Source organism: Pelophylax lessonae (assembly GCF_965119305.1).
Source record: "Pelophylax lessonae genome assembly, chromosome: 5".
Classification (NCBI taxonomy): Eukaryota; Metazoa; Chordata; class Amphibia; order Anura; family Ranidae; genus Pelophylax; species Pelophylax lessonae.
The window spans coordinates 275,799,487-275,819,466 of NC_138772.1; the positions used below are offsets into that span (position 1 = coordinate 275,799,487).

General features: G+C 42.8%; 1 long non-coding RNA gene across 1 annotated transcript; it reads right to left on the bottom strand.

The window, feature by feature from the left end:
* Positions 1-4,564: 4,564 nt before the first annotated feature.
* Positions 4,565-17,113, bottom strand: LOC309557006. Its single transcript, XR_014225362.1, has 4 exons — positions 16,992-17,113; positions 9,858-10,003; positions 6,739-6,888; positions 4,565-4,791 (listed from the first exon to the last, which is right to left on the bottom strand). It is a non-coding gene; the product is annotated as an uncharacterized lncRNA (long non-coding RNA).
* Between the last annotated feature and the right edge of the window lie 2,867 nt (positions 17,114-19,980).

The following is a 19,980-nucleotide window of genomic DNA, read 5'->3' on the forward strand; positions in this document are numbered from 1 at the left end:
TACCAGAATCTTACATCCTGACAATGTCATCCTTAGTGACCTAGAGCAGTGGTCCTCAACTCCGGTCCTCGGGGGCCCACTAACAGGCCAGGTTTGCAAGATAACTAAATTACATCACAGGTGATCTCATTTGCTGCTCAGTGATTGCAGTATTCTAGTCTGCATCTCCCCAATGTAACACTTAAAATCTGGCCTGTTAGTGGGCCCCAAGGACCGGAGTTGAGGACCACTGACCTAGAGGACTCAGAAGCTCATGCCTCCTCTAACTTACGTTGCATGGGCTCCCTGATTCTGCAAAGCCTGCAAAAGGACCAGAGGATTCATGCTATCAAGTAGAGGGATAATTAATGGTTGGCAACCCTTCTTGATCCACGTTACAAGGGTAAAGTTGCAGACCTCATCCTACCTTCGTAGAGGGAGCAGAGGATGAAACATCTTGAGGAGGCCTTGAAAAAAAATTTGTGTACCACCTTTCCAGACACTGGGAGGTCAACATTCTCTGGACTTGCTTCTGAGGCATCGTTCAGGCAAAAGAGGAGAGGTGGAGAAGGCGGCCGGCTAACCGATGCCTTTGAACAGTTCTTTAGTCCTCAGCAGCATTCTGGGCTGTTAAGTTTAAACAACCATTGGCAGCGTCTCCATCATATGGTGCATGATTTATCTAGGCGCAAGAGCAGACTTGGAGACCTTTCCAGCTGAGCATCCACTGGGGTACTGGGTCTTGAGGATGGACCACTGGCCAGAACGTGCTCAATATGCAATGGAGCTACTGGCCTGTCCTGCTTCCAGCGTGCTTTCTGAATGGACGTTCAGTGCTGCTGGAGGTTTTGTGACAGACAAAAGAGTGCGTCTGTTCGCAGACTCTGTTGATCAACTGACTTTTATCAAAATGAACCAGTCCTGGATCAACAAGAGCTATCAAGCCCCTGATGCTGATGTAACTGATTGAAATTGCTAGGGGTCTACCATCCCTTGAAGATGCTGCCTATACTATTCCTCTACCTTGATTCTGCTAGCTTCCAACAACGTTTTTGGTTTAGGCCACCACCAACCCCCAAGGCCTAATTTTTCTGCACTTGTATGACAGGTGCATACAATTTAAATGTCGTATGTAATTTTTAACAGCAGGCCTTGTCCCTGTGCCCTGCGCCCAGCAAGAGTGAGGGGTTACGGTGTTTAGGCACCACCAACACCAAAGGCCCAATTTTTGGCACTTGTATGACCATTACATGTGATTTCAAATTTTTATAGAATTCTTACCAGCAGGTCCGTTCCTGCGCCCAGCAAGAGCAACTGTGAGGGGTTGGTTATGGTGTTCAGGCACCACCAACAGCAAAGGCCCAATTTTTGGCACCTCTATGACAAGTACATGCAATTTCAAATTTATATGCAATTCTTACCAGCAGGGCCCATTCTTGCGCCCAGTAAGAGTAACTGCGAGGGGTTGCGGTGTTCAGGCACCACCAACAACCAAGGCCCAATTTTCTGCACCTGTATGACAAGTATATGCGATTTCAAATTTGTACAGAATTCTTACCAGCAGGTCCCGTTCCTGCACCCAGCAAGAGTAACTGTGAGGGGTTATGGTGTTCAGGCACCAGCAACACCAAAGGCCCAATGTTTGGCACCTGTATGACAAGTACATGTGATTTTAAATTTGTATGGAATTTTTACCAGCAGGTCCCATTTCTGTGTCCAGCAAGAGTAACTGTGAGGGGTTGGTTACGGTGTTCAGGCACCACCAACAACCAATGCCCAATTTTACTGCACCTGTATGATGCGATTTCCATTTTGTATGTATATTTGTATATGACATTTTTTCCTTTAGAAATGTCAGTATTGCTGCAGCAGGCTACATACATCGTAGAGATGCGCTACTTTACAGGCACATTCAGGGGACCCCCCAGGCAAGATATTTAAAGGAATTTTTCATTTTTATAGTTTCACTTTCAGCCTCATTAAAATCAGTAAATCAGTGCTCCTTTAAAAATGATCGTTTTTAAAAACTTTTCTTTTGCATTGCTACATGTTCCCCAGGTCAGGACCCGGACCCCCATACACTTTTTTGGGGCGATAACTTGCATTTAAGCCTTCAAAATGAGGCCGTTTGATTTTCGATGTTCGAGTCAAATAGACTTCAATGGAGTTTGTTTGTTGTTCGAACAAACTTTTCTTCTGTTTGCGGTGTTCTGGTGTGAACTGAACCGGAGGGGGGGGGGGGGGGTCTGGGGGGGTGTTCGGCTTATCACTAATATCTATGATTTTATTGGACAGATTCAATCTAATTCTTTAGATATATGTCTATTATTTGATGTTTTGTTACTAGTATCTGTTATGTCTTCATTAAAAATGCTTTTCTTTAAAATAAATAAATAAATAAATAAATACATTTAAAGAAGATGGAAAAAAAAAAAAGGGAAAAAAAAGGAAAAAAAAAAGAAATAAATTGAATATAATAAAAATAACAGAACTGCAATAATATGTGCTTACTGTATTGTTCAGCTTTGAATAAAACAAACCTTTTTTTTTTTCTATGAACCATATTTATTGAATATCATTTTATTATTGATCTTTGCATGAATTATTTCATCATTTCAATGTCATCATTAGCTTAGGTAGGACCCATGCAGCAAAATACAATGTAATAATGGTGATTCTGTTGGACTGTATATTGAATGGAAGAATTTATTTTCCCCTCATTTCACTTTTTTTATTTTCCTCCTATTTCCCTTTTTTTCATAAATGCATTTGCCAAATTTGCTCATGTAAGCTTCCTGCTAGGTAGATCTTCATAGATATTGTTCTTAAAATGCATGTCCTTCTTCTCCAGATGTATAGAGGCTGAATACAATGCTGTCACTGGACTTAAAAACATTACAATATCTGGGGTTTGTCCTGCAATTGATAATAGCTATTCAGCAAGAAGGCTGATTGTACTGCCTAACACACATGGATACAGTGTTGGTGAATGTTGTCACACTAGGATGATGATTATCCTTTCCAGCCATCTTGAGTAAATTTCAAAACACCTTCCCCAATATAATGTAGATGTGGAGAAGGGAGGTGCTTGTAGTTCAAATCAGTACATCAGTCTAGAATGACAACGCTGCTCCTCCAATACGAGCGATCACTGTCACCTTAGGACAGGACTGTATGGCAAGTTTTGGAACCCTTTTTTGAATCACATCTATACTGACATCACATGATCAATTAGGATACATTTTTAACCACTTTAAGACCGGAATGATTTTCCCCCTTAATGACCAGGCCCTATTTTGCGATTTGGCACTGCGTTACTTTAACAGACAATTGCGTGGTCGTGCTACGCTGTACCCAAACGAAATTTATGTCCTTTTTCCCACAAATAGAGCTTTCTTTTGATGGTATTCGATCACCTGTGCGATTTTTATTTTTTGTACTATGAACAAAAAAATAGCGACGATTTTGAAAAAAAAAAAAAAAAAAACAATATTTTTCACATTCTGCTATATAGCATTCTCAAAAAAAAAATGTAAAAAATCAAAATTATTTTACATTTTAGGCTACATATTTTTGGTAAAAAAAAAAATCGCAATAAGCGTATTTTGATTGGTTTGTGCAAAAGTTATTGCGTCTACTAACTACGGGAAAGATTTAAGTAATTGTTATTGTTTTTTTTTTTTACTAGTAATGGCAGCGATCTGCAATATTTTTCGGGACTGCGACATTGCGGCGGACAGATCGGACCCCTAACTGACATTTTTGACACCTTTTGGGGTACCAGTAACATTACTACAGTAATCTGTGCTAAAAATATGCACTGTTACTGTAATAATGACACTGCCAGGGAAGGGGTCAACCCTGTGGGTGATCAAGGGGTTAAATGTGAGCCTAGGGGAGTGATTCTAACTGTGGGGGGGGGGGGTGGCTTCTGAAATGACCATAGAGACATGTGATTCTATATAGAAGGATCACGGGGGCTCTATGATCATTCCAGGTAGAATAACAGTCAGCTGTGTTTACAACAACTGACCGTTCTTCTCTCTCAGCGGGGAACGATCGCAGGTGTCAGGAGGCAATCTGAGCCGCCTACCCGCTGCATCGGCTTCCCCGTGCGTGACTGACGTAGACCTACGTTGGTTTGCACAGGAGAGCCACCCTGCCACAGTAAAAAGGCGGCGGGTGGCCGGGAAGTGCTTAAGAAGATTTAAAGCAGAGCTCCACCCACAAGGGGAAACTCTGCTTGTTTGCTTTCTTCCCCCTTTGGGTGCAACATTTGACACCTTTCGGGGAGGGGGGGGGGGAGTGGGTACCTGTTTTTGACAGGTACTCGTCCCCATTTCCAGAAGACCTCACCGTGGCTTAATTGCCAGTTCCCCTTACAACGAATGGCGGCGGCAGCAACCGGGAGCCGATTGAAAAATCAGCTGGGGTGCCAACATTGCGGGATCCCTGGACAGGTAAGTGTCCTATATTAAATGTCAGCAGCTACAGTATTTGTAGCTGCTGACTTTTCATTTTTTTGGTAGGGGGGGTGTAACTTCTCTTTAAGTGCAACAAATTACTATAATTTCAATAATCAATGCAAATCATCATCACGCCATTGCTATTTTCAATGTGAGCTGGATTTAAATTTCTGATCGATGACAGATCACTATTCTGGCTTTTTTTTCTGCGACATAGGAGCTGTAGGGAGATAGCATGTGTTCTCTAATATATAGGATACTTTTGTACTGGCAGATTCACTGTAGTCGTAGTTGCAAGCGTTTGCGCTGCTGCATCCTTGTGTTGAGACGTTTACCGGAACCCCATCTGTAAAAAGAAAAAAGTCGCTATGGCATTTTACTAGACAGGCAGTGTATACAGGATTCGGAATAAAAAGAGTAGTACAATCCAAATACAAGTCCAAAAGGTTTAAAAAAGAACACTTATCAGTCCTTTTTAGGGCCAGAAGCTCAATGCTCTAAGTTCTCAGCATTAGCTATCAGTGATAAAAAAAAACAACAAAAAAAAAGTAAAATCAGTTGGTTACCCAAAGGGGTCTATTGTTAAAAAAATTGAAGTCATTCCTCCCGCAAATTTGTATACACATTTGTTCCCTGCAAATTGACCAAAAACTAATGTAAAAGTTGGGCACACTTACATGGGTTTGCGTCTGCCTCCCCCGCACCTATTTCATTCACATGAAGCTATTACAGTCAGGTCCATAAATATTGGATCATGGAAACAATTCTAATGATTTCGGCTCTATACACCACCAGAATGGATTTAAAATGAAACAAGCAAGATGTGTTTTAACTGCAGACTTTCAGCTTTAATTTGAGGGTGTTTAAATCCAAATCAGGTGAACAGTGTAGGAATTACAACAGTTTGTATATGTGTTTCCGACTTTTTAAGGGACAAAAGTAATGGGACAGATTAACAATCATAAATCAAACTTTCACTTTTTAATACTTGGTTGCAAATCCTTTCCAGTCAATTACAGCCTGAAGTCTGGAATGCATAGACATCACCAGACGCTGGGTTTCATCCCTGGTGATGCTCTGCCAGGCCTCTACTGCAACTGTCTTCAGTTCCTGCTTGTTCTTGGGGCATTTTTCCTTCAGTTTTGTCTTCAGCAAGTGAAATGCATGCTCAACTGGATTCAGGTCAGGTGATTAACTTGGCCATTGCATAACATTCCACTTCTTTCCCTTTAAAAAACTCTTTGGTTGCTTTGGCAGTATGCTTCGGGTCATTGTCCATCTGCACTGTGAAGCGCCGTCCAATGAGTTCTGAAGCATTTGGCTGAATATGAGAAGATAATATTGCCCGAAACACTTCAGAATTCATCCTGCTGCTTTTGTCAGCAGTCACATCATCAATAAATACAAGAGAACCAGTTCCATTGGCAGCCATACATGCCCACGCCATGACACTACCACGACCATGCTTCAAATTAAAGCTGAAAGTCTGCAGTTAAAGCACATATTGTTTGTTTCATTTCAAATCCATTGTGGTGGTGTATAGAGTCAAAAAGATTAGAATTGTGTCGATGTCCCAATATTCATGGACCTGACTGTATAAGAAAAAAAGGGGCAATCGCCACCTAAGTGCAGTATGAAAATAAGCTGATTTATTCTAAAAGGGTTAAAAACGCTTACAAGATAGTAAATGGAAAAATGCTTATCAAGTAAAGCATGATATCGGCCTCTCCTCTCCGTTCCCCAGGTACAGTCAACCAAGATCCGACAGCTGTAGATGGTGTAGAATAGGCTAGGACCCCTAGTGAGGACTAGGAAGTCCTCTGTATTTTTGTGAGTGTTTTTGGGGAGACAATGCTCATATTTGCCAGCACACCACAGATCACAGATTTTTTTATTGAAGAATGATCACATAACAAAAAGAAAGGTGCAACGTTACAGAGCCATGCAGGACCGCTTCATCAGGCATGTGATCATGCTACTTCTGAGCCTCATCCAGAAACGCATGCAATGTGAATATTAGCATTGATTTAGGGGGGAAAACACCCGGATAAATGCAGCAGACCCTTCCAACATTTTGAGAATGGATAGTGATTCCAGTATGATGGATGCTTTTCCAAGCAGTACAAGGCTTCCACAATTTGGGAGAATTGTTAGTTTGCATATTTTAAAACCCTAAAGACAGATTTCCTTTACACATTAACATGGCTTTTTTCTTTTTTTAATCAGCAAAAATAGGACAGAAAATAAAGTGTTATGGTGATACTCTTCTTTAAAATTTTTTTAAAAAACTTACTAGGGGTAATAATAGTTGCCCTGAATTGAGAACACTGATCGTTTTCTTGCCAGCAGACTGTTGATCTTGTTGCATTGCACCCATCCAAAGTGTTGTATTCATGGCAAGTTGGACATAGAAAACCTCTCTCTTTAGTTTGATTGAATGGCACTATATAAGAGGAATAATAAGTAAATATTAAAGTGAAAAAAAAAAAATATATATATATATATATATGTATATATATATATATATATATATATATATATATATATGCACATATATGCACATACAGTGGGTACGGAAAGTATTCAGACCCCCTTAAATTTTTCACTCTTTGTTATATTGCAGCCATTTGCTAAAATCATTTAAGTTCATTCTTCTTCCTCATGAATGTACACATAGCACCCCATACTGACAGAAAAACACAGAATTGTTGACATTGTTGCAGATTTATTAAAAAAGAAAAACTGAAATATCACATGGTCCTAAGTATTCAGACCCTTTGCTCAGTATTTAGTAGAAGCCCCCTTTTGATCTAATACAGCCAGGAGTCTTTTTGGGAAAGATGCAACAAGTCTTTCACACTTGGATTTGAGGATCCTCTGCCATTCCTCCTTGCAGATCCTCTCCAGTTCTGTCAGGTTGGATGGTAAACGTTGGTGGACAGCCATTTTTAGGTCTCTCCAGAGATGCTCAATTGGGTTTAAGTCAGGGCTCTGGCTGGGCCATTCAAGAACAGTCAAGGAGTTGTTGTGAAGCCACTCCTTCGTTATTTTAGCTGTGTGCTTAGGGTCATTGTCTTGTTGGAAGGTAAACCTTCGGCCCAGTCTGAGGTCCAGAGCACTCTGGAGAAGGTTTTTGTCCAGGATATCCCTGTACTTGGCCGCATTCATCTTTCCCTCGATTGCAACCAGTCGTCCTGTCCCTGCAGCTGAAAAACACCCCCACAGCATGATGCTGCCACCACCATGCTTCACTGTTGGGACTGTATTGGACAGGTGATGAGCAGTGCCTGGTTTTCTCCACACATACCGCTTAGAATTTAGGCCAAAAAGTTCTATTTTGGTCTCATCAGACCAGAGAATCTTATTTCTCACCATCTTGGAGTCCTTCAGGTGTTTTTTAGCAAACTCCATGCGGGCTTTCATGTGTCTTACACTGAGGAGAGGCTTCCGTCGGGCCACTCTGCCATAAAGCCCCGACTGGTGGAGGGCTGCAGTGATGGTTGACTTTCTACAACTTTCTCCTATCTCCTGACTGCATCTCTGGAGCTCAGCCACAGTGATCTTTGGGTTCTTCACCAAGGCTCTTCTCCCCCGATAGCTCAGTTTGGCCAGACGGCCAGCTCTAGGAAGGGTTCTGGTCGTCCCAAACGTCTTCCATTTGAGGATTATGGAGGCCACTGTGCTCTTAGGAACCTTAAGTGCAGCAGAAATCTTTTTGTAACCTTGGCCAGATCTGTGCCTTGCCACAATTCTGTCTCTGAGCTCTTCAGGCAGTTCCTTTGACCTCATGATTCTCATTTGCTCTGACATGCATTGTGATCTGGAAGGTCTTATATAGACAGGTGTGTGGCTTTCCTAATCAAGTCCAATCAGTATAATCAAACACAGCTGGACTCAAATGAAGGTGTAGAACCATCTCAAGGATGATCAGAAGAAATGGAAAGCGCCTGAGTTAAATATATGAGTGTCACAGCAAAGGGTCTGAATACTTAGGACCATGTGATATTTCAGTTTTTCTTTTTTAATAAATCTGCAACAATGTCAACAATTCTGTGTTTTTCTGTCAGTATGGAGTGCTATGTGTACATTCATGAGGAAGAAGAATGAACTTAAATGATTTTAGCAAATGGCTGCAATATAACAAAGAGTGAAAAATTTAAGGGGGTCTGAATACTGTCCGTACCCACTCTATATAACTGTTGTATATGCCATAGACACCAAGTCTTAAAAAGCAAATGCATTTATCCCCTTCCTGCCCACCCCAGCTTTTCTTTCAACAGTTCAAAAGGCCCTGGTGGAAGGATTGGCAATCATTTGACTACTGTCACAGTATTCATGTAACCGAAAGCTGGTCCTGCCAACTACTGATCTTTAGCCCAGACCAAGAGCCATATGCGGCAGCACGGTCTTTGCACCGGAAGTGTGCAGTGAGTGTGCTTTCAGAACATGAACAACAGCCACTCAGAGACTCGAATGTGTAACGTACGGGCGTTAAAGCCCACCTTTTTTGACGCTGCACATATGTGTTGGGTGGTCATAAAGTGGTTAAAAGGCCAAAACAATCTTTCATTCAAGATTAACACGTTTTTCTAATTGAAACTTGTATGACTCCTGGGTAACAGGTGAAAACATTGATAATTAGACCCCTTACTAACTATTAAATACAAATAGGTTTGTGTTTGCAGGCTATGAAAAGTGCAATCTCTCTATGCAATAATACTAATGCACAGTGACCGACCAGATCTCATCTGATCTAAATATAGCAGAATTATTTAGTTCTAGCTCTTACTTGCTGAATTCGCATTTGCATAAACTATATTGTTATATTATCCTCCTTTGAAACATAGCAAAGGGGTACAATCAGGGGTACAATCATGCTGGAACTGTTGACAAAAGCTTTGAAGCCCACAGTTTTCTAAAAAGGCTTTGTACTGAATGTTGTAAGTGCCAAACAAAAAAGGACAGCCATACATAGCACTTATCAGTGATCAAGGCTAGATAATTTCCAGCATAAACCAAAAACCACCGCCTTAGTCCCCACCTTGAGACCACCCACTGTAATTTGTTTCACCACACAAGGTTTAGTCATATGAACACAAGGTTTAGTCATATGAAACACAAGTTAGAGTGGGTGGTTTCCAGGCAGGAACTATGGCTATGTTTTATGCTGCAATAAAGTCTTGACCACTAGTACATCATCAGCGTGGGGCTGTCCTGCTTTTTATGTGGTGTGTTTGGAACGAGGACAGTTCCTCCTCAGCCTAGCACCTGAGCTTTGGAAAATAGTGGGAGTTTGTGCCTGTGAGTGAAGGACGCCTGCTTGCTACCTCAAACTGAATGTTAGAAGTACCTAAACTCAATAATTTGGAAGGGTGTCCACCTACTTTGGCCATAACTCCTTTGTATACTTACTTTCATAAAAACCAGAGTTACACCGATCTCCTGTACAGCATTTTGGGTAAATCTTTATGGACGAAGTACTGTCTCAAATGCATAAATGGGTTCATCGCAAAGCAGGTTCATTGCACATCGCTTATTGATGGAGTAGTGGACTACACCTGCCAAAAATGATAATATATGATAGTAAATACTTGATAAATAAGTATATAAAGAGAATGACAAGAAAAAGGGGCATTTTATATGCCCCCTTTTTCTACATGGGAAAATGGCAGGAAAAGGGTAGGTAATTCTAGTCAGGTTTTGGAAGGAAAATAGTGTTAGCAATTTACCTCAGGAATAAAGCGGGACTCTGCCTGGAGATAACTCCAGGAGGTGGGGTTAGGAGCATCCAGGCAGGTGATAGGCTAAGGATAGGGAAACTTCTGGAATATCCAGGAAGCCTATTTAAGGAGGGTGCAGTACCTCAGGGGCTCATTCTCCTGAAGAAAAGCACAAGTGTTTGTCTCCCTGTACTGGCTCGTTTAGGATTCCTTTCAGTATGAGCTTACTTCGGCAGCTCATTGAGCGGGCTGGGGAGGCAGGAGGGGATGATTGGGTGAGGCATTGCCTGAGCTTACCCCGTGTCAGCATGTCCGGAGTGGAAGGAGTCGCCGGAGTCTCTGAGGGCCGGTCTGGAGAAGCGGAGCGGAGCGGGCCGCCATTGCTGGATGTCGGAGGACTGCCTGTGACGGTGACGGAGGTTCCGGGTCACAGTGACATCACTTCCGAAGGTCGGGGAAAACGGAAGAGAACCCCGAGGCGACGTCAGTCCCCATCGCCGGTGCGGTCATGTCCGGCAAAAGGCGCCGGGCGTACTCCCGTACGCCGGCGTGAAGAACGATCGGCTGCGGCGGTGACCGAAGGAAGAAGTAGCGGTGACCGGCGCGCGGCGAGGCAACAGGACCCCCCTTCCGCAGCGGAGGCTCGGCAGACAAGTGGACAATCGCCCAGCAGCGCAGCGGTGGGTGGCACAGAAGACCGGATGGGAGGTCGCTCCATCCCGGTTTTGGGAGCAGCAGGAGGAATCGAGGAGCAGTCCGTGGGACAGGGTGAGTTGAATCTACCTGTCCTGTCCAATATCCTGGAGCTATTAGTTAAACTTAGCAAAGATGTGCAGGAGCTGCAGTCTGATAGACAGCAAGTACAGAGGAGCGTTAGTGATGTGTGGTTGCCATCTTGTGGCAACATTGCAAACTGCAGTTTAGACCAAAGTTCCCCATTCTCTCCATTTGAAGTTGCTAGGTCACAGAACATCCCCGAAGTGTGTATGAAGGAGGCTTTAGCCTGTGACATTTCCCCTCTAGGTTTCCACCTGCCAGTGGCTTTAAAAGAAAAAATCTGGAGGGGGGAGTTTATTGATATCCTTTCTTTGTTACCATCAGCGAAAGAATTTTTGCTAAAAAGTGACAAAAAAGAGGATAAAGAGGATGATAGGAGAAGGCCTGTGGTGAAAAGTTTTAATAACTGGTTGCAGGCTTTCTGCATATATGCTGCTGTGCTTTGTGAGAAGTCCCCCGAGAAAAGTGCTGGTCTATTCCAGCACGTCGATATCATCCTTGAAGCTTACAAAAATTTTAGCAGCTCGGCTTGGTTCACATATGACGAGGCCTTTCGGCAGAAGCTGTCCATACACAAGCAGCTCAAATGGGGGGTTAAGGATGTCGGTTTGTGGCTGAACTTGTTCCTCCCACAGAAGCCATCCTTTAGTAAGCAGCCTACTGCCTTGACTCAGCAAAACACTACTTCCTTTCGCAAAGGAGTATGTTTTAATTTTAATGAAGGACAATGCAAGTGGGCTGCAGCGTGCAGGTACAAGCACGAATGTGCTTTCTGCGCCGGTACGCACTCCGTGGTCAAGTGCTTTAAAAAGATGGCCAGTGCCAACACACAGCAACCACTGGTTCCAAAAGGCTCAGTCTCCGGTGAGGTTAATAAGCATGCTCCCGTTCCTCCAGTCTTTCCCAGACAGGGAGATAGCTCACATGTTAACTAAGGGTTTTCAGGAAGGTTTCAGGTTGCCGGTTTTCACTGGTCCAGGTTGTACGATTTTTGACAACCTGAAATCTGTGGACCGTTACTTAGGTGTGGTTTTGGAGAAAATTGCTAAGGAGATTAATGAAGGTAGAATTGCAGGTCCTTTTTCAGCCCCCCCTTTTACTAACTTTAGAGTTTCTCCTCTTGGTATTGTCCCTAAGAAAGAACTGGGTACGTTCCGTTTAATCCACCACCTGTCCTTTCCAATAGGAATGTCTTTAAATGACCAGATATCGGAAGAATTTTGTTCAGTTTCCTATGCATCCTTTGAAGATGCTTTAACAATAATTAGACGTTTAGGCCCTGGCGCTCTGTTGTCCAAAGCAGACATTCAATCCGCTTTTAGGTTGCTGCCCATTCACCCTGCTAGTTTCAATTCGTTAGGTTTTTGTGTCCAACACCAGTTTTATTTTGATCGTTGTCTACCAATGGGCTGCTCAATTTCTTGCAGGTACTTTGAATCCTTTGCAACTTTCTTACAGTGGGTAGTGGGTCAGGTCACAGGTTGTAATGATCTGATCCACTACCTTGATGACTTTTTGTTCATGGGAAGGAGTGACGGTCCTGGATGTAGGTATCTTTTGGATACTTTTGTACAGATCTGTCAAGATTTTGGGGTCCCACTAGCTAGGGAAAAAACTGTTTGCCCTACCGCTTCCCTGGAATTCCTGGGTATCACAATTGATACCGTCGCTATGGAATTCAGATTACCGGCTTTGAAAGTGGAGAGGTTGAGGACGCTGCTGTCAGTCATGCTGCGACGGAAGAAGGTATGCCTGAGGGACATGCAAGCTCTATTGGGTCAATTGGCATTTGCAACACGGGTCATGCCCATAGGTAAGATTTTCTCCCGTAGATTATATGGAGCCATTTCAGGTTTAAAGTCCCCTTCGGCTCATTTGCGAGTAACTTCTGAGTTGAAGGCGGACTTATTGGTTTGGTCTCAATTTTTACTCCATTTCAACGGAAGAACTTTGTTCCAAGAAGAATTTATTTTGGACAAGGACTTCTTGTTGTTCACGGACGCAGCAGGCTCAGATGGTTTCGGTGCAATTTGGCGCACACATTGGTGCATGGGATCCTGGCCGCTTCGCTGGAAGGTTCAAGGTTTTACTAAAAATATTGTACTATTGGAACTTTTTCCAATTTTAGTGGCATTGGAGATTTGGGGGGCTGAATTTAAGAACAAACGGCTTCTAGTAAGAACGGACAATAAGGGAGTTATGTATGCGCTAAATTGTTTATCTGCTAAGTCTCCGCCCGTCATTGCCCTGTTGAGACATTTGATTTTTAAATGCCTGAGTTTAAACATCTGGATTAAAGCTAAGCATATAGCAGGCAAGGACAATGACGTGGCGGATGCTCTTTCTCGTTCGCAGATGGAGAAGTTTTTTGGTCTACTTCCGGAGGCAGATCCAGCTGGCATTCCTTGCCCTGCGACTTTATGGAATCTCATTTGAGCTGTGTCCCTACCTTCATTAAAAATTCAGTTGCCCCCTCCACGTGGGCTGGGTACCGATCGGCCTGGATGTCGTGGTTGGCTTTTCTGAATGAGATCGGAGAAGAGCGGTCTGCTTTTTCCGAAGGTCTTATTTTGCGTTTTTTAGAAAAATTGATGATTGAACAATATTCGGCTGCTCATATTCAAAAAGTGCTGGCGGGTATTTCTTTCTTTTTCAAGTTAAATGACTTACCACCTTGTATGTCGTATTTTTCTGTCAGACAAGCAGTAAAAGGGTATAGAAGAAAGAATTTTACAAAAGATACCCGTATGCCGATTACACCTGTTATTTTAGGTGACTTATGTTCGGTGACTAATGAGATCTGTTTTTCAAAATTTGAGGCGTGCCTTTTTCGGGCAGCATTTTCCATTGCATTTTTTGCTGCGCTGAGGATTTCAGAAGTTGTTAGTATTCGGCGGGAGGGTGTTGTGTATAATCAGAAAGAAGTGAGGATTCTTTTGGATAGTTCAAAAACGGATCAACTAAGGAGGGGTGCTTGGATCACTTTGAGGGCTCTGAGAAACTCTCCAATTTGTCCGGTCAGTTTGTTGGGCAGTTATATTAGTCATAGACCCATGGGTAGTTTTACCCCCCTTTTTATTCATGAGTCGGGAGCTGGGTTGTCAAAATATCAATTTGACAGAGTCTTTAAACTGTGTATGGAAAAATTGGGTTTGGGAGATAAAAAATTTACATCCCATTCATTTAGGATAGGAGCGGCGACAGAAGCCGCTAGGGCAGGATTGGAGCCAGCAGTCATAAAACAAGTGGGAAGGTGGAAGTCGGACTGCTTCAAATTGTATGTTCGGCCTAACTGTTAATATTTTCTTTTCCAGGTGTGCACAGAGTGGTCTGGATTATTGGCCACTCGTTTGTATATTGGGCGCACCAGAGGGCGAAGCAGAGAGTATATACCCAGAATCTAGGATTGGACGCACAAGAATTTAAAGTTTTTTTGGTGCGGTAGAAGAGGTATGGTTTGGGAGGATTTCTGGTCTGAGGTGGGTAGGATGTCACAGGTCTTTCCTGCTCCAGATATTCTGATAGTGCACCTTGGGGGTAACGACATAGGCCAGGTTAAAACTTTGGAACTCATCTTTAGGATTAGGGATGATCTTTTTAATTTCAGGTTAGCATTTCCCAAATCAATAGTTGTCTTCTCGGAAGTGGTGCAGAGGCTGAGGTGGTTGGTATCACCGTCTCTGCGCCCTTTCGAAAAGATGAGGAAAAGGGTTAATAGAGCGGTAGCTAAATTGCTTAAGAAGGTTGGAATTATGTCTTTTAGACATACGGAACTAGAGAATGGATCAGATGGCCTTTATAGATTCGATGGCGTCCATCTTTCTGATATAGGACTGGACATTTTTAATTCTGATCTAGGCTCATGTGTTGAACTGGCCGCGGTGGTGGGGTAGGGACAGAAGAGGTTGGTCGTTTTTTCTCCCTCCCTTTCTTCTGTTGTATGGGGAATTCTTTTTAATGGATAGTAAAATAAGTTATTTATTATGCAGCCTGAGCTTCTTATGGCTAGGCTGTCTATGGATGGTTTAATATTTATTTAAGTCTTTATTATTTATTTATTGCTGTTTGAAAAAACCAATAATAAACGGCCGCGGCCAATTTTTAAGCCAACACTGAGTCTGTTGTAATTTTTATAGTTTAGAGGTAAGAGAATCCTAGCCTATTATTCCCATGACAAGAAAAAGGGGCATTTTATATGCCCCCTTTTTCTACATGGGAAAATGGCAGGAAAAGGGTAGGTAATTCTAGTCAGGTTTTGGAAGGAAAATAGTGTTAGCAATTTACCTCAGGAATAAAGCGGGACTCTGCCTGGAGATAACTCCAGGAGGTGGGGTTAGGAGCATCCAGGCAGGTGATAGGCTAAGGATAGGGAAACTTCTGGAATATCCAGGAAGCCTATTTAAGGAGGGTGCAGTACCTCAGGGGCTCATTCTCCTGAAGAAAAGCACAAGTGTTTGTCTCCCCACCCCCCCTCCCCTTATGTCGCGGCTGTTTTTTATGTGGTGTGTCACCCTTGCGAATATGTAAGAGGTGGACTATTGGTTGAAAAGAAAGATGTTTTAATAATAAAGACTAATTTGAGTTTGTTAACAGACCGGGCTGTTTATGGCTAGTCTGTTTATTTGCTACGTTTTAAGTTTTCAAGGTGATGATGCAGCCTGTGCTGTTTATGGCTAGGCTGGGGAATTCTTTTTAATGGATAGTAAAATAAGTTATTTATTATGCAGCCTGAGCTTCTTATGGCTAGGCTGTCTATGGATGGTTTAATATTTATTTAAGTCTTTATTATTTATTTATTGCTGTTTGAAAAAACCAATAATAAACGGCCGCGGCCAATTTTTAAGCCAACACTGAGTCTGTTGTAATTTTTATAGTTTAGAGGTAAGAGAATCCTAGCCTATTATTCCCATGAATATTATTAAGAACTTTGGGGATTTTGTTTTGAGGACTTTGAGCTTGTCAGGATGGGATTCGTTTTACGTCTGTTTGAGACACTTCTGAGATAATTCAGAATTCATTGACAAGTGCATTGGAACTGCAGTTGACCTTGTCCTGACTTGTAGTTGATCTGCTTAAACCAGGTTTTGTATTCCCTAAGACTTGTATGGGAATGCAATGTAGCACCCTCCTAGGTGGGTGCTAGGAAAAGTATAGTTTGCTCTGCCTGCTTCACAGGGGAGCCTGATCAGTAGTTAGGCCTGTTGCATGTGTCCATGTGTGATTCATCTGGTCTGAGGGAGTGTCCCCTCTTTATCCAATAGGGGAGCCTGTTGGACAGTGGAGGAAACCCAGCCAGTGAGACCCAGGCTTTTATGACTATCCCAGTGGGTAGGCAAAACAGTGGTGCATCCTGAGATATGTTATAAAAGCCACGGGCACATGCGACAGAGTGTCTTTGGGGCAGGAAGCCAGGTTCCAGGAGGAGGGTGACGGCTGTCTCTCCTCCTGCTGCAGAGGAAGGTGGTCACGGGCGGTCAGCCTTGTGGACCAGAAGTGTGGTGCTGAACCAGGAGGTCCAGTGGAAAATTACAGTGGAGCAAGTGGCAGAGCAACATGAGGAAAAACAGTGTCCGTGAGTACCAAGGAGCTTGCCGGGGGTCTGACCAGGAAGGGGACCACTCCAGTGAGAGTCAGTGGACGGGAGCTAGCACACACAGCAAGTGAGAAAGGGGGTGCCAAGTTAGGACCCTGAAGGTTTAACACAACAGGATCACATTTACTATCTTCACTTCAGTGGCAGAGTGAAGCAGCGGCCTTGCCGCATTCTACAGATAGATGTCCTGTACATTGTGCATAGTTCTAAGTTGGAGTATCCCACTCATCCCTTCGCCCATCCAAGTTCCAATAAAAATACAAAAAACCAAATCCCCTGGACTGTTCATTGTCTGAGCCAAGTGTTAAAGTGACAAGTTTCTGCAGACTGTTGCAACGGGTAACCCAGGGGAATCCAATCTCAGTAGCTCCCTAGGGGGCAGTGCTACAGTAAAGTAAAGTAACCCTGTTGACACAGGTCCCAAATTTTAGACTATACAGAAAAGTGCTCTCTTACCATGGGCTACCAATTCTTCAGAGATGGTCATGCAACGACTGTTTTCTGGGCATTCCACTTCCTCATGCTTACAGGTCTTAGAATGCGGAGCAAAGCAGCTATAGCACTTGGTGTTATAAGCCGGGACTGAAATATAAATAAGAGATTAATAATGTCATTTCATTTTGTAAATGTGTGTGCAAACTTCCCTACACACGGAAACATGTAACCTGTAGAAAATGTTCTGGCTTTCGGGCAGTATAAGCTGATTCATATGATGGTCATATCTGTGAAACTTTTCTGGCAATTTTGTATGTTTGTTTTTTTATCCGCTTACAACAATATCAAATAAATACATTAACCACTTCAGTCCCAGAAGGTTTTACCCCCTTAACCACTTCTGGACGGGAAGATTTGCCCCCTTAATGACCAGGCCCTATTTTGGCACTGCGTTACTTTAACGGACAATTGCGCGGTCATGCGACGCTGTACCCGAACACAATTTAATTCATTTTTTTCCTACAAATAGAGCTTTCTTTTGGTGGTATTTGATCACCTCTGAAATTTTTATTTTTTGCGCTATAAACAAAAAAAGAGCGACCATTTTGAAAAATAAAACAATATTTTTCACATTTTGCTATATGACATTCTCAAAAAAAAAAAAATAAAAATCAAAATTTTTTAACATTTTAGGCCAATTTGTTTTCTGCTACATATTTTTGGTAAAAAAAATAGCAATAAGCGTATTTTGATTGGTTTGAGCAAAATTTATTGCATCTACTAACTACAGGAAAGATTTATGCAATTTTTAATGTTTTTTCTTTTTTTTACTAGTAATGGCGGCGATCTGCGATTTTTTTGCAGGACTGCCACATTGGGGCGGACAGATCGGATCGCTGACTGACATTTTTGACACTTTTGGGGGGACCAGTGGCATTACTACAGTAATCAGTGCTAAAAATATGCACTGTTATTGTAATAATGACACTGGCAGGGAACAGGTTAACAGTATAGGTGATCAAGGGGTTAAATGTTACCCTAGTGGAGTGATTCTAACTGGGGGGGGGGGGGGTGTGGACTTGTGAAATGATCACAGAGACATGCGATCCTATATAGAAGGGTCACATGAGCTCTGTCATCATTGCAGGGAGAAGGACGGTCAGATGTGTTTACAACAGCCGACCGTCCTTCTCTCTCAGCGGGGAGAGATCAGGGCTGACAATCGCGCGCCCCCTAGCGGCCTTCAGGAGAGTGACGTAGACCTGCTTCGCTTTGCCTTTCCGTGCCACCCTGCCGCAGTAAAAAGGCGGCAGGTGGTCCGGGAATTTCAAAAAACTATTAGATGGGCACCTTAACCACTTGCCGACTGCCTAACGCCGATCTACGTCGGCAGTCAGCCCCTCACAGGCAAAGTGAAGTAGGGCTACGTCACTAGCTTGTGAGGGTCTAGGGAGCGAGCGCGCGCCCCCGGAGGCGCGCTCCCGCTCCCGCGTGGTCACGGACCCCCCCGCGCGTGTGACCGGCGGACCCGATGTCCGCCGGTCACTCGGCGATCGGCGGGGGAGAGGGAGAATGTCAGGCAGCTTGTGTAAACAAGCCACCTGTCATTCTCCTTGCTGTTAGGATACTGATCACTCGGATCTAGTATGTAAATCCGTTGATCAGTGTCCATACAGCTCAAGCCCCAGCCAATCACAGTAGAAAGCACGCCCCTAGGGATACACACAGCCCCTCCCTCCCAAATAAAGTTAACCCCTTCACTACCAGTGTATTTTTACAGTAACAGTGCATATATATAGCACTGATTACTGTAGAAATGTCACTGGTAACCCCAAAAGTGTCAAAAATGTCAGTCAAGGGTCCGATCTGTCCGCCCCAATGTCGCAGTACCGCAAAAAAAAACGCAGATCGCCGCCATTACACGTTAAAAAAAAAAACAACAAAAATGACAGAAATCTTTCCCTTTGTTAGTAAACGCGATAACTTTTGCGCAAACCAATCAAAATACGCTTTTTGCGATTTTTTTTACCAAACATAGGTAGCATAAAACAAATTGGCCGAAAAAGTAAAAAAATTTTGATTTTTAAATTTTTTTGGGGGGGAATTTCATATAAAAAAAATGTGAAAAATATTGCTATTTTTGCAAAATTGACGCTCTTTTTTTGTTTATAGCGCGTGATCAAAAAATCGCACAGGTGATCAAATACCACCAAAAGAAAGCTCTGTTTGTGGGAAAAAAAGGACGCCAAATTCGTTTAGGTACAGCGTCGCACGACCGCGCAATTGTCCGTTAAAGTCACGCAGTGCCGAATCGCAAAATACCCCCTGGTCGGAATGGGGGTAAAATCTTCCGGGGCTTAAGTGGTTAAAGACCGCAACATACAGGGGTATACAATGTACAGTTAACAGCAAACACGCACACACATTATGGGTTGAACTGGATGGACCGATGTCTTTTTTCAACCTCACAAACTATGTAACTATGTAAACAAAACTGCAGTTTTCTACAGACCTTAATTATTGAGGTGGCATTGATGATGACGGACTTTTCAAGTTTATGTTAGGGACAGGGCTAAAGTCTTTTAAAGACCTATGATAAACTTGGAGTGCCATTTATAGATTTACAAATTCTGCCCTGAAGTAGTCAAGGGGAGAACAATTGGATAGCATCAACAGCAATAAATACAGAGTCCTGATTAAAATTAAATTAAATGGTAACTCCACTTTTGTGGGGGGAAAAAAATAGAAAATAAAGAAAAAACAATATAGCACATACAATTGCAACACAAATCATATTGTAATTGAATGTTATAAAAAAATACCTTTCCTTTTCAATCTGCAGCCACTGTCATTTTCTGAAAATGCAATGCAATATGGCCGCCTGGAGCTGTTCTATACACAGAATGTATACTGACCACACCCCCAGAAACATAATTTCCTGCTTGTGTGATTGGCTCACCAATTTTCCCAGAAGTCAGATTGCTGGCATCCCCTGCAACAAAAATGTCAT